Source organism: Tigriopus californicus, chromosome 2 (assembly GCF_007210705.1).
Source record: "Tigriopus californicus strain San Diego chromosome 2, Tcal_SD_v2.1, whole genome shotgun sequence".
NCBI classification, from domain to species: domain Eukaryota; kingdom Metazoa; phylum Arthropoda; class Copepoda; order Harpacticoida; family Harpacticidae; genus Tigriopus; species Tigriopus californicus.
The window spans coordinates 1,944,419-1,957,888 of NC_081441.1; the positions used below are offsets into that span (position 1 = coordinate 1,944,419).

The 13,470-nt window shown below is 41.9% G+C and overlaps 1 protein-coding gene across 10 annotated transcripts in view; it reads left to right on the forward strand.

The window, feature by feature from the left end:
* LOC131892997 (tyrosine-protein phosphatase Lar-like) overlaps positions 1-13,470 on the forward strand; it is a 65,618-nt gene that overhangs the window by 15,162 nt on the left and 36,986 nt on the right. For all 10 annotated transcript variants that reach the window (XM_059242895.1, XM_059242898.1, XM_059242900.1 and 7 more), the window contains exon 2: positions 7,906-7,986. The gene's annotated coding sequence lies outside the window, so the exon portion shown is untranslated. The remainder of the gene's footprint in view (positions 1-7,905; positions 7,987-13,470) is intronic.

A 13,470-nucleotide genomic window follows, 5' to 3' on the forward strand; every position in this document is an offset into this window, starting at 1 on the left:
ATACTTGAAATATAAAACCGTCAGTGTCTGTCATCAATAAGTTTTCTGACACCTTTGCTTAAGTACATCTTACCAAAATTTGTACATATGTAATTTAGAGAGCTCTAGAATCTGAAATCCTACATATATTGGTCGATTCAAGCACACTCTAGGTTTGATTTTTCTATGCCTACAAAATAGTTTTCTTCCTCATCACATTCGAGGTATGGAGCATTAAAATCTTGACACCTCTTGCATTGAGAATATACAATTGGGGAGGTCATCCCCTCCCCCAGGGGAGGCATGACTTCATAGGAAGCACTCAATCACTCGAGACATTTTTACTTGATGAACTGGACAGAGATTCAGTGTTTACTCATCATTTTAAATTCTTCATGGGCCCACACAAACACCAGCAAATTTGCACAGGTCCATTTGTCTAAGGTTATAAATTAATGTCGCCTCTTTCCCCTGGACACTCTTTAGATCGACCGACCGCTTTCAAGCACTCTGGACATTGCTGGCTGAAACCAATCTGGCAATCCTGATCGATCGCATCACCTGTTAACAGTGTTGTGAGTCCATGTATGTGTGATGTAAGTAGTGATGGGACCAAATCAAATTTCAAATTCAAGGTTGCCAGAAAACCTGGAAAGTGAAAGCAACACGTAAAATTTTAAGTTTGAGTAAAAAGCAACCCTGGTTTGACGAATGAAAAGTCAGGGTTACTTTTTGAGGCTAACTAACGGGTTTATGACATTCCACCAGTGATGTCATGTTATTGAAAATGTAAAGTGTCAGCTCCAGTTGCAACCTCCCGTGATTATTAATTTGGTCCCCAACAGTAGTTGTGAGTAATGAGACTGAGAGAATGAGTGCCTTTTTTAATATGCCTCGACGGCATGTAAACACAATTTTTTACAAGAACTTTACACTTGGTCTGGGTATTCGCAAACAGGTCGGGGAAGTGCAGAACCGCGCCCAAATCGTGGACTTCATCTGGAAAGAGTTCCGAGTTGACATCAGAAATGTAGCTACACACTGTGGTTCTTTGACAACGTAGGGAATGAAATTTAGATCGGCCCTGGTTACACAACAATCAGAAATGTATTCATTCGACATGTCGAGAACTTGGTTAAATAACCAAAGAGCCGTCGGCATCCATTTGTGGCATCATCAATGGGACTTAAATCCAAGTAATTCGACTTTTAAAGGTGCCAAAGTGAAAGAAAGAAAGTTAATAGGCTTTCAGCCATATTTAGAAACACAAGGTAAGTGTAGAATTTGAGGGACGCTTTGAGAGTGAAGCGATCATTTTTACACAGGCCCCCATCCATTAAAAAGGTTGATTTGTCCACAAACTCTCATTTTATAACTACTATCGAGTGTCCAATACTTTGGTGCAATTCTGCATTTTCTCTTGGGTATGCAGGTATTTTGGGCCACATTTCGTCCTTGTGAAAGCTAGCCAAAGTTATATAACAGACTACAGGTAGCTGCAGAAGCAATGGAATACTCGGCGAACAACCTGGTATTACCGCTCAAATGCATGTTTCATTCTCAGGGTGGCCAATTGTCAACCTTTACACCCTGTTTGGAAGCTTTGAGTTGGGGTTGTGGTACATTTATATGCAAATTGGGGACTCTTCCGCTCGAAAAGCCAGATGCAAGATTGTCTTGGCGAATGACCTACTTACTGTTTGTAGACGGGAGGCGCCTTTTCATCAACCTCTTCTCATATCCTGTCTCGGAGTCATTTGTTCCGTTGGATTCATTCAATTAGCTTGTTCCATGTTAAGCATAAGAATCATGACTCCTTTCTTCGGTGGTGAGACTCAGGTTAGGCATCAATAAGTGATGAGGTGGATAAGGCTTTGCAGAAGTAGAAGTCTGGTACCCTTGGAGTCACTTCATCTCCATTTTCCTGAGAATGTTCCACTTGATCCATTTCCATCTTTGGGATCCTGCTCGCATACGGAACGAACAAGGGGCCTTTCTTTTACTGTTGAGAGGCCATATTCTGGTTGAGAACACTCTCACTCTATACCTGAAGACCAATAAAGAAACCTCTTCCAGGCGGATCCGACATTCCTTTAGTGATTCCAAAAAAACCGATTCTCGTGGCGACCCGTTAGCTGGGGTGGTCAGATGTTTTCGGATTTGTTTTGTCCATACGCTCAGTGCCCTTAAAAAGTGCTTGTTACAGACAAGGATCAATATTACTCACCAATATCTGGTGTGGAGTCCTTGTTCCAAATATATGACCAATATTTCCTGAACGCGGAATGGAGTAGGGATCGCGCACAGAATACCGGCAGCTTTCTTTCGCTCCTTCTTTTGGCCTTGCTCAACGTTGAAGAGCTGAGACACTGCTTTTTGGGGGTGTTGGTCTTCGCCCCAGTTCCACCCAAGAACTGCAAAGGCCAAGAGCGAAGAGGCACATTAATGGATCAAGGTGGAGGAAACCTAGGAAATGGGACCTCGACTTTTTTTTCGCCCACCACCCACAAGGACAAGAATGGTTTGAAGTGCCAACGAACCTGATTCAGCGCCAAACTGAAGACTCCTCTCCCTTTTTTAGGGATTTTCTTTTACCTTTACCTGCATGGACCGAACTCACCTCGAATGATAAGACGGTCTATTCCTTTCAAGTAGTCATTAAAATGTCATTCGGATAATTATAGCAAGTTAAATTGAAGTGAGGAACACATCTTGTTTAAACGCACGTGTGTTGAATTTAAAACTTAGGATTCTGTCCTTAGTCAATTTTTGGGAAGACTTTGAGAGACACTTCTAGAGCCACGGGAAACGGAAAAGAACTTTAGAAGGAAACAATCTCTATTATCTTGAACTTGGGTCAAAAAGTTTTTTCTTTTTTTTGAAGTCTCTTCGGGGATGCTTTCTGCTTTGTCTTGGCACCTTTTAACTGAAGAAGAGCCAATGCTAGACCAAAGAGGTCCTCTTTCTTTACTTTGGTGAAACCCGTTCCGCCGAGCCCTGTTTTTGTTCGTCGGAGGGCAAGCTTTCCATTTTATTTGACAGGCTCGAAACAAAGACCAATTGGACTTCTCTAGGTCCAATCAGAACCAGAGAGAGAGTCTCGTCCATGAGCTAAGTCATATTCTAAAAACTCCACCAGATTCCTTGTTAGATGATTGTTAAATTGATATTGTTGTTGACGGCAAGTCTTTGGCGGCGACCTTCTTTGGTTTTGAAATCCTTTCATTTTGTGCATGAAGACCATGTGACAGAACTGTACAGGGAAGTGGAAAGACCATCAGAGCTTTCTCTCGGTTTGGAAAGAGGAGGTCAATCATCCAATTGAGTGACATCATATTGCTTTTTGTGTCAAATCTGAGATTGGACCTGAACCTGACGTTTCGAGACCGAGAGGGACCGAGAAAAAGGGTCGTTCGTCGATCCCATAAGCCCTTATTGGCTGTTTCATTCTTCTCAAGGGGATCACGGAGTTCCACGCTCTATGTTCGATTGTCGAAAATGACCTTGAGTACTTTGAATTAAAAAAAAATGCCAGAAAGAGGAGTGAAAGTGCCGGAAGAAGGCAGACGGGAAGAGACCCTCGTGGCGATTGACTAATATAGTGGACTGGCCTGATGGATCTGAGCTGCATCACAACGAGAGGCCATTTAGTCCTTGTTCCGTCCAGGTAAAGATGGAACGAAGCTCAGACTTGCTGTGTGGCTGTGAGGGAGGGCGTAATGAGGTCATCGATCTTGACTGACTTCTATGGTTTCGGCACACACAAACACCATGAAAACAATTCTTTCAAATTCATTTCGATTTTTTAGGATAAATTTACAGGATATGTGCCACATTGTTGGACGTGGAACACTCCCTGGTGGTTCGTGCCACTTCTTGAATGATTCTTTTCAACCCAGATGGCATTGTTGAAAATAGCTTGACATTGGCACATTCTTGAACGCGAATGCATGTCCCAAAGACTTTTGGTATTGAAATCAATGTCTTCTCCTTGAGCCGAGGGTTGAAGGGAACGTCGCTTGTAATCCAGAAAAACGACCAGGACTTCTGGCTCCTGATGAAGGTCCTGAGGGGGGGGGGGAGGGGATTTCTCCAACGAGGCTTAAAGTCTTTATCGATACCCTTCAAGGCATTTCGGAAGGGAAATGATAGAAGAGGGAACAGTCACGATTCTCAGGATAATGTTTCGCATCCAAAATATTAACAGATCCGAGACATTAAAGGGCTTCTGTTCAGGAGCCATCAGAAGAAGAAGAAGAGAAAAGACCCAGGGAGTAAGGGACCGTTTTCCAGCGAACAAAGACATATTTTCCTCGGTTGCTGACTGAGCACTATTGATCTTCCCATCATTTTTCAACTGGGCAAAAGGGGAGAAGAAAGTGAGCTCATGTGGTCTTTGGAACACTTGAAACGCTCGGAAAAAGTGGAATAGAGTGGTATCCTCGGAAATTAATGATACTAGTTCTCAGAAACAAAATTATATTACCGCTCACTTGTCCTGTCTTAAGTGTGAGTGCCACAGAATGTCCATGGAACGCTAACACAATCCAGTTAGTTCGCAATGTACTTGCTTTGACCATGAATTAGTCGGTCCCACGTGACAGTTGATGGACAAGAGACTCTCAAGATCTTGACAGAATAATTTGGGCTTCCCCCCCGCTTTTCTTAGGTGCTTTCTTGTGGTCAAACCAAGGCTTGCCGTTAGATTGCAAGCATCCACGTCGAAGGATGATTTTAAAACTGGTCGATGAATTGCCAAAATTTGATGTTGGCCAAGAAACAGTCTCTTGTGTATGGTGAATACGTGGATATCGATCATTGTAAATTGGCCGTATCTCGAGCAAAGATAAGCCACAAAAGGGCCCAAGGCGTTCGTTGTTCACCTTACCTCAGTCATATTCGTTCTTTTGATCACAAAGCAGATACATGATGCCCTTAAGAGAGCGTATTTCCGGACCAAGATCATCCGACCCAGTTCCCAAACATGGGTTTCTTAAAACAAGAATACACTCCTTTCTTGAGTTCCGATATATTGAATATTTGCGAGGTTAAGTACAAACGTGAAACGGATTGTTTTGGGTTTGAATCATGATTATTAGTAAAACTTGATGTAATGTACATACGATGATTTTATAGGATTATCGATGTTTGTCCAAAGGATCGAGTTTGCCGAGCCGAGGAATGGTTTGAAAATTTGGGCCAAGAATATATGGTTGGAACTTTTAATACTTCGTAATCTTGTGACTGTTAAACGCATCTTATATAATCATTTTCAATTATAGGCGACTGAGAAAGGGGAGAATGAGGAACTGCAGCCTATAGAATAATAAATCATATCCACTTTTGCAACCGCCCATTCATCTTTGGTGCATTTCTCTCCAAAGTTTCCCTCAGATTTTTGGGGGTTCAATGTGAATGCGTATTGATTATTTAATTATAAGGGTCGAGGAATCCTAAGTCAAGCAATGCAAGTCAATCCAAGCCCCTTCAACATTGCAATTGTTTACGGGAACTAACTGGAAATGCTTGGCAATCATTCTGTATTTCGTTGAAAGTTGTTACTTTTTGTCTTTTTTTTGTATTCCCACGACTTGGTTTTAAAACTTTAAAGAGGAATAGAATAAGACAAGACCTTGTTTTCGCTTCTAAATTACTCCTGTTCTCATGCTAGTGTACATTTTAGAAAGACCTCAAATTCTTTGTACCATTATCTCTCGCTAACCAGATGGTTAGTTTCTTGCATGATGGTGGGGTTCCTCCTTATCTTGCACTTCTTGATCTAATGGTCGAGTGAGATTATTGGCTTATTGAGGAAAGGCCCCCAAGCCAACTTTCTGACCTTCTTCGATATCCACAGACAAGCACCATAAAGGATCGTTGGCATGCGTTCATCTCTGATCAAGAAGAATCGGCAATTTTTTCTGCTCAGTCATGAACAGAGTACGAAATGAAGAGATTTATGAATGGTTTGGGTTGGACTGAATGCACTTCAATCTTCTCACTCCCTACTTTGAGCAAAAGAGACCCTCGAGAAGTTAGTGTAGGTGGTGGTGGGGAAAGCGATGGTGATGGTGGCGGTGGATGGGGCCTGTTTTGATAAGAGCACTTTCGCCCTCAAGTTTGCATAGCCAGCAAATGCTCCTCTCCTCTCGAACCTCGCCTCTGAAAATTAAAAGACAACTTCTAGGGACCACTCGAGTCGAGTCGAGACCTCCTCAGCAGGTTTCATCTGGCCAAGACGCCCGAAGGGTCGTTCATCCAGGCTCTCCAAGTTATTCCACCAGTGGGGATGTTGTGTTCGGCAGGGCACCATACCCCCGGGTCTGGACTTGACATATTTAATTTGTGTATCGGATCCGACCCAGATTTCCAGGGAGTCCTGCCCCCCTTCCCCCCAGATCCTACACATACACCGCCACTAACACTACATGCAGTACTTAATTGTAACCCGGATTCTGGCGTGGAAATTGAAAGCTGAAGAGCCCTCTTTGAAGGCCCAGGTGACATGGTAATAAATGGAAAGAGAAACTCTTCCACCCGTAACAAAGTGTATATCGTCCCCGCAAGCCCTGGAGAATTTCCCAGGAGGCTAACAATGAACCAAGCGTCTACGATCTCCTCCTCAAACTTGGAGAGAACAATGCATTGAGTGCTCTTTTCAGACCAAACGGGAGAGATTCCTAGAGGCGTCTGAAATGGGACGAGCGTTCCAAGATTTTTGATGAGGCTGAATAGCGAATGTGCCCGCCGTTCTAGGCAAGCTCTGAATGGCCTACCACCTTGTCACATATGCCTTTTAGCAGTAGGGATTTATTTTTTCCTTCAGATTTCCTTGGAAGAAGCTGGGCGTGCAAGAATAAAATGGAGTGGAACAAACCTCCTCTCTCCCTCTCTCTTCCCAGTTCTCACTCGTTCTTCCTCTTATCTTGGTTCCTTTTTTCTCATTGAAAAATTGGACCGAGAACGAAATTTGCTGCCTTTTTTCGAGTATCTCAAGGTGGGTTCCATCGAATTCAGTTGGGCTTCTGGTTTATTGTTTGGGCTCTGTGTTGGGTAGTCTGGTGTTGTTAGTCTTGGAAGAGATAAAAGGTCCCCAATGACAGCTGACTGATGGTCCATCCAGTTGTTGACTGACATTCCCAGAGATCCGGGTAAATGGGCTTGGTAGTAAATCTGGGCCATTTCGTGTCATTTCAAATTCAGAGAAGGGCCTCTGCTATCAGCTTGGCAATGAAATGACAGTCTATTGTACTATCTCTCGAATAGTGTTCATGTATAGCAAGGACCGCGGGGGCGAATTAAATTGAGGGAAAAAAATGGATGGGCTGCGATGGAAAATCGAGGAAACTTCACGGATAGCCTCGTGATAATATCACGCAACCTTGAATATGGGCGGATTTGGAAGTAAGAAAACTTAGGCTGGATTCTTCGATGATCAGCTTACACGTCTCATCTCACGTACTAGTGAGATACTGGTGCAGTGGTTGAAAAGCCTTTTTAAAGCTTGGCATTAAATCTCCGTTTAAGTCTTATAATAACTTTTTGAGATATAAGCATTGAATGGGAGCAATGGTTCAATAAAGCGATACGATCAAAAGTAATTCGTATGCTTTTGTGGGATATAGAAAACTGCTAAGATGGAATTGAGTATTTGTCTCAAAACTTAATAAGGCTTTTGACCATGTGATGACATGGGTGAGACCAAAGGAGAGGAGACGACTGCATCCAAGAATCCACATTTACGTTTACACTCAGATGGAAAATTGCTCAAACTACACGGATAGCCTTTGCAAATATCACGCAACCTTAAATATAGTGGAATTCGTTATTTGAGCAATAGTGCTCACGCAACCTTGCAAAACTTTTCGCTTTTTGGTTTTCTGATCCTCCCACTTGGATTAATGATGTTTGTTTTCCTATTTTCAGGCATGATCCTCAAGAATGTCCATACATATTGACATCGATTTAGGATCATTCGATTGAGGGAGAAGGCCGCGGAAGGTCGAGGTAAATATCTCATTCTGTTTTATTCTTCTCATTTGATATCAGTCAAGAAAAGGGTCCAATCATACCAATGTGTTCCTGGAAACACTTCCAACCTTCCAGTTCCAGTTGGTGTTTTGAGAGAGCGCCGTGTTTTTGTGTGAGTGTAATTAAATATCAGTCATGTAAGACATGCTAAACACTAGTTGACTTTCACCTTTTCGGTCGCTTCGGGGTATAGAGTAGTTGCCAAGATGTTGAGAAATGATGTGTGATGTCAAGAAATGTCGAAAAATCAACTTGGAAACTGGCCATTCAATTAGCCAAAGGATAAATTATTTACTCTTTTTTTACTCTAGTGAGTAGAATATCCTCTATAGCTCCCTTCCATTTGTCAAATATTGTACTATTAAATATGTGTTTGAAAGCTAAACAATATTTAGATTTCGGAGTCTTGATGCAAGTTCATTGTTGATTTTGGTCTAAATCTTACCAATCCAAAGTCATAAATGTTCGAAACAATCCATTATCCTTTGACAACTCACTAGCGCGATGGGAAGAAGATTTTCAAGCCAAATGTCAATTAGGAGTCTTGACGGTCTTGTAAAGTAAATCTTTTACAAGGAAGTGACCAAATTACGGCCCTTCTGATTTGCATTTTTAGGTCTTTCTCTTTTTTGCTCTTGTGGTTCCGTAGTTATCCTGATTTAAAATACCCTTGTCTTGGTTTTGTCCCTTCTGCTTATAAACAATTGTTCCAATTTATGAGCCAACGAAATTGCCTGCAAGGTTTTCAAAACGTCCCCTACTTTCCAATTCATTTGGAAAAGCCACTAAACCACTGCCAACGTCTCTCTTGGGAGACTTACTCTGTGGTGTTGAAGAGCTCTTTCCGTGTCCTCCTCTCTTCCTTTTCTCCATTGGTTCCATGTGGCGCTCGCTCTCCCGCGCATTTTTCCTCCATTCATAGACCGAGTGGAACCAACCTACCCTCCAAAGCAACCAAGCTACCAACCAACTAGTTGGTCATTCAAGGTGGAACCACACACAATCAAAGTGATCCAGTGTGATTGGAAATTCTTGTCTTTTTGGAAAAGGGATCAACAAGTGAAAGAAAAAGTGAGAAGTAGTGAGGGAGATCCCAGTGTTCCAAGTGAAGTGTCACATCCTTTCACAAGTTATGTGGAGCCGCCCCTTGTAAAGAGAACTCGTCGACTTCTCGTTGGTAGACCATATACCACTAGTTCTTGTAGGCTTTGCCATTAAGGATGAAAACCGGGTTCTCTTCAGATTATTTGGAATGGCTTTGAGCTTCCTAGATGCTCTCTCTCTCTCTTCTATGTGAATTGGAAATACTTGGATAAATGCTCGAAATTGCACAAATGTTTTCCTCTGGTAGTCTTGGCTCGCTGTGAGGACCCTGTTTTCCGGAGGGGCTCTAGTCCGCCCAACGATATTAATCAAATCTAAAATGCAATCAATTGGCAGCTTGCCATTTGAGCCGTTTGTTGATTTAGGTTCTACTTAGACATGGCAACCTTGTAAGTTGGAACAGCAGATTAAATCTGAGGATCCGCTTTGTTGATGGAGTTTACGGACTCCTCCTTAGAGTCTACCATCTCTCAAAAAGTGATGACAATTTCCTCCCTTGGGCTTCCCCCCCCAAACCTCATTGCATCTATTCGAGAACTTGTTGAACATTGGTGAAAAAGAATGATAACGAACCATGTAAAATCGTTAGTTTCCAACCGAAGGCTGCTTTCAAGCTTTCCTTATCATGTATCTATTGCAAACTTTGGATCCAATCGGTTGGGATCAAGCCAGCATAGATCCATTGTTTGAGGAGGATTAAATCTAGAGAGGAGTCTCGCATCCCAAAGCGTATTTCGTTCAAGTCCACTCGACCTAGAAAATAATACCGCTTAAAATACAATCCACAGAAACAGGAACTGCAGCTCGAATACGACTGATGAAAGAAAGGCACGAATCCGAGTGGTAGTAACCTTTCGTCCAACTTGGAAATTCAGGGACAATTGACATGACATTATTTACCGACCATGCATACCTGCCGAACAAACAGACGACCAGGAACCACGTACAATGAAGAGAGAGAGAGAAAGAGCGACACGAAAATACCCTTAGCGGTCACATTCATTTAAATGTTTTCCTACCGGTGCATAACTTAACGATCCAAACAAACCAATTTCAATTATTATGACTTATCTTTGTCAGGAAAAGTATGTCTCTTATGGATTAGAGTGAAGCTCAATGAAAGCAGGCCTTTCAATTGCTTTAAATGGATCGATTGTGATATGCACCCAACGAATAATGCCTTGTGCAGTTCGATTTAACTTGACGTTTAAGGAAAGAGTTTCAGGAAAAGTTTGAAGTTAGTACTTCGTGCATAATGAATCCTAATGATGACTTCTTGAGAAAGATGCAGGCCATGTTTTGACCTTAAGGTTTGCAAACTCCGGGACTTTCAAGTTCGGCCATTTTTTATTCATCAGTACATCAATTTTTGATTAATGTTGTGTTAAAGTAGATCTTAAATTGAAAAAGTTTGCCCCAATAGTCCGTTGTCCCGCAGGAAAACTGAATGAAAATACGTTAGTAATGGCCAAGGCAGGGAACAAAACAAGACGCAATGAGTGAATGATAAGACCGAATATGCTCGTATCATATCTTGATAATTGATAAGTGCTTCTTTGTGGCACTCTTTCTATGGTCGCCTTTCAAAACTAACAAGCCTCAATGAGACCTTTAAGATTGGAAGATTCTTTTCTCATGGCTTTGTTTGACGGAGTGGGTCCAAATTTGATTGCCGCGGGATATTATCGGCCTCACTTTTTTCTCCAAGACTTGACCTCTAGCTCTAAAAGTGGAAAACAAATATCACTTCAACCATAACCAATATCTTCCAACGAAGTTGAATCATAAGAATCAATAGACGAACAACTTCAAAAAAATAGCGTATTCCGACAACAGAGTTTGTGAGAAGCTCTAATACAAGAACTTGGGCACTTGGTGCAACGAAGGAGGGGTAGCTTTCGCGAAATTGTGTTTGGAGTGTTAATTTTAAACCTCGGGCATTAGAGTACTAGCAAATTAGCGGCCCTGGAATGGCCCTGAATTGACAACTTCCAGCACATATTTGGCAACCCTGCCTTGGTCCCGCTGTAAAATCCCAGAGGATTAACCTCTCGTTCCCCTGTTCTTCTCCCTTCAGCACCCTGCAACCTCCTTGGTAATCTGTTGGTTTTCAATCAAAAATCAAGAAGATTGCCAAGAAAAAGTGGCGTGTGAAGTCTACAACTGGCTCTATTTTTAGGGCTTTGTCCATCTAACAGCGAGCTCAAAACAAAATACCCCGGGATACACGCCCAGAATCTTATTTCATAAATGAAACTGCCATGTTTTTTTCTTAGTTCAGTAAATAAGAAAAGCCTGATGATCCACTTTTCAAAGGAATCTCTCTCTCTCTTTTCGTCCGTCCCTCGCCTCTTTCACTATGTTGAAAGAGTGTATACGTATATGTGTTTATGCGTGTGTCCTGAAGGATCCTCTACTCGCAATTTGAGTCCCCCGAGATTCATTCATGACATCCGCTAGCACGGAATTCTGGTGGAGAAGAAGTGCCAAAAAAGAGGTCCACACGTATAGTCATCGTCCTAAAGGTTTCAAAGTCATTATGACCCATTACCAGGATACCGGTGGCTCTTGGGGTCCCTCTCCACTCGGTTCTGGTCGGCAGGGTTCATATACTGTATATATACAAACCCGGCTGTTCCACAATGTTCTACTCTCAAAATGAATGCCATGTAAAAAGTGCAGCTCGGCTTTGACTTGAATCGTCAATATTTGTCAACTCTCTTCTGGCTGTCTTGAGTACTGGGTCAGAAAGTGATTATAATAAGGATTTTATTTATTTGATGGACCCTTGCGGTTGCTTCAAATCGCCTTGAAAACATCTGACAGTCCATGTGAGGGCAATGCCAACGAGAAACACAAAAAAGTTTCAAGAAGAACCTAAAACTTTTTTCCTCTCTTCCTTCATTTTTTCGTAAGCACCTTCATGTCTTTACCAACCCGTAACAATTGAGGGTGTTTTTGACTAAAAGTTTATGTTGAAAGATAATGCGAACATGAATGCCATATCTATGACCTTGATTCTTTGGACTTCAAATGCATTTTTGATTCGACTCTCCTCCCTTCTCTCAAAATGCTCATATTGGGGTCCATGTTCTAAATAATCCATATTAAATGACGGTAGGCACCTCTTTTTGGCGTCAACCTCATCAATTAGAGTATGAGTTGCTTTCCTTGTCAGTTTGCTTGTAATGCGGAGTCACACTTTTAGCAAACAAGTTCTGGCTCGTAGCGAATTAGAATGCCGAGGAGTGGCCATTATAATGTGGAAATGTCATGTCAGCCAATACTTTTTTTAAGCTTGGCTTTCCTTTGGAGACAGATCCCGAGAATATTTTATTACCAACCACCTGAAAGCATGCATCCAAAGAATCCAGTCATTCTTGATCAATTCTCATTAATAGACGACAGTTGCATAAGGATGCGGATGTTGGCGAGCTTGGATTACACGTGCTTTGATGCGTCAATATCTGAACGACTAGAATGTAGAGTTCGACTTATGTAATGAGAAATCGTTAAGAACATTCAGTACTTGATAGATGATTTGGCTTTAGATGTATTGCCATTTTGTATGAATTTAGCCGTTTTTTTTCTCATGGTGTACATTAAACCCCCCTTAACCGGACTTTGTGTTTGGCGGGAGATTTAAACCTCTTTTGTGTGTCGAGTTCGTGTTTCTTTCCTTGAGAAGGAAAAACGAGGCCAGAGACGAGTAAATATTAGATAGGCATTCTTTCAGTTGTCCCACAGAGAGTAATGGGATTTTTAAAGGATGGGACAGGGAACGAGCAAGGATATGTCATGTTAAGAGCTCATAGCGTGGTGGAATGGAATTCTAAATGACAGCTTTGAAGCGTCCAAATGCTGGCCTGTTTTTTTTCACTTGTAGTTCAAGAAACTCGTTCCTGTTCGCCAAACTTGCCCAAACCTTGAGGGCCTGAACCTTGACAATATTTGAGTTGGGAGTGAGTGAGCCCTTTCCCCAGAACATATTCTGTAAATTAGGATGAATCAACCCATTCCATTCCACGCAAAAGAAGCTTTCGTTTATTCCCGTCTTGATCCGACATCATAGTATAGTTCCTCCTACCGCCTCTAGAGAACAAAACGTTCAACCCAAATACATTCACTGTAAAATTGCACAAGTATAGACCACTAAAAGCCAATTTGAGAGGTATGATTTGACCTAGAAATATGATAACTTACCTTGAGAAAAGTAAGCCACCCGTTCAGCCTGACAAATGACTGTTTCCTTTCTCTATTTGGTGGTAACTTCTTGGCCCTGATTAATGATCACGGATTAAATCCTTGTTTTTCTACTCTGAGTTGGACAAAGCTGGATTAGGTACATACCGACGA